General features: G+C 41.7%; 1 non-coding gene across 1 annotated transcript; it reads right to left on the reverse strand.

The window, feature by feature from the left end:
• Positions 1-601: 601 nt before the first annotated feature.
• LOC133265007 (U6atac minor spliceosomal RNA) lies at positions 602-720 on the reverse strand. Its single transcript, XR_009741834.1, has one exon. It is a non-coding gene; the product is annotated as a U6atac minor spliceosomal RNA (small nuclear RNA).
• Between the last annotated feature and the right edge of the window lie 1,056 nt (positions 721-1,776).

Genomic DNA, 1,776 nt, shown 5'->3' on the forward strand with positions numbered 1-1,776 from the left:
AGCAGTGATCTAGCCCTTCCAGGTAACTGCCCCCAGTTTTACATCCTGGGCATGATTTGCTGTGGTATGGAATACCTCTTTGGCTAGTTTGGGTCAGGTGTCCTGTCTCTGCTTCCTCCTGGCTTCCCCTCCCCTCCCTGGCAGAGCATGAGGCTCAGAAAGTCCTTGGTCAGACTAAATATTACTAAGCACCAACTAAAAACACTGGTGTTAACAGTGCTGTTCCCAGGCCAAAAGTCAAAACCACAGCACTGCACCAGCTACTAAGAAGGAGAAAAATGACTGCTACTGCTGAACTCAGGCCACTCCCTTAACAACAGCCCCCACAGCTAGCCTGCCCGACACATGTCCTCGCATATGACTACATTATGCTTTGGGTAATATTTGGAAGGAGCTCTCTTAAATACACCCCTCTTGCTGGAAGCACTGTAGCTCTCCTACTCAGTTCTCTCTCCATCACTAAGGGATCAAAATAGCTTTAGGGATGCAGTCTTATTCATTTTATCCCTTCCTAGTCTGTCCATTCTTTCTAATAAAAACCATAGAATCATAGAACAGTTAGGGTTGGAAAAGGCCTTAAGATCATCTAGTTCCAACCCCCAAAACATGGTTAGATGCCACTAAGTAGGTGGCAATGCCTAAACCGTATGCATGTTGTACGGGCTATGAGGGCCTTTTCCTTCAAGGGGAGTGCTAACCTTCTCTCCTTTCATACAACACAATGAACAAGGTTTCCTTTCCTCAGGTAAAACGTACCTCTTCAGCTGGTTAACATCTTCTTTAGTTGACTAGCAGAACAGTAACAATTCAACTAACAAAAAAAAAAAAACAAACAAAAAACAAACCAAAACAGTATTTTCTTTATTTACATAACTTATTGGCTTATTTCACTGTTAAATATCTCCTACCCTGGATAATATTCATATATCCTGTATTTTTTTTTTTAAGTACACTTGGTGATGCACAGACTGACACAATATATCTAGCTGTATCAGATCTTACCAAGATACAATACGTTTATAACAAATCATGCCAAAGAGACTTACGTCAGCCACTTTCTCCTAAGCATTCTGTAACACAAGCTAATTCCTCTGACCAGATAACCTCTTCCAGCCTGTAACTCTGTTCAGCTTATGGTGCTGTCCAGTTGCCTGCATCTTGCTTTGTCATTTCTTCCTTTAATTTCACTCTCATTGCAAGCTACTTAGGATGGTTATTTTCTTCTGCTTCATTCCTGGCAGTGTTCAAGGCCAGGTGACATAGTTAGGGTGAGGTGTCCCTGCCCATATCACAGGGTTGGAACTAGATGATTTTAAGGTCCTTTCCAACCTGAACAATAAAATCTACCACCGCCTAGGTCACGATTTGAGCAAGTGAGCTGACAAAAGGTGCCAGTCACAGAAACACACCTTACTCAGGCATTGCTCTGTCTCATCAGTACCTCACTGGCACTGGGGCTCTTAGGTCCTATAACCCCGAATGTGACAACAAATGGTAGACTGTTGTATCACAGAAAGGGATAGGTTCAGATGACACAGAAAAATGAAACTACAGGATGTGAAAAAATTCTAGGTAGCTACCAGCCACTGAATCACCTAGAAGGCACATGTAGTGATGGTTTGGACTTTAGTGACATTCCTTACTGTGAACTTTCACACTGTGACAGATCTTCGATTTATAATTGTCTTTCAGTTTTCCTAAGAAAATGTCAGTACAGATTATAAATTATCACAGAAGTAAATGCAAAAAAAAACCCCAAACCAACAAAACAAAGAA

Source organism: Pezoporus flaviventris, unplaced genomic scaffold (genome assembly GCF_033815535.1).
Source record: "Pezoporus flaviventris isolate CSIRO_AGI_PZ_B2104156 unplaced genomic scaffold, CSIRO_AGI_Pfla_v1 ptg000002l, whole genome shotgun sequence".
NCBI lineage: Eukaryota > Metazoa > Chordata > Aves > Psittaciformes > Psittacidae > Pezoporus > Pezoporus flaviventris.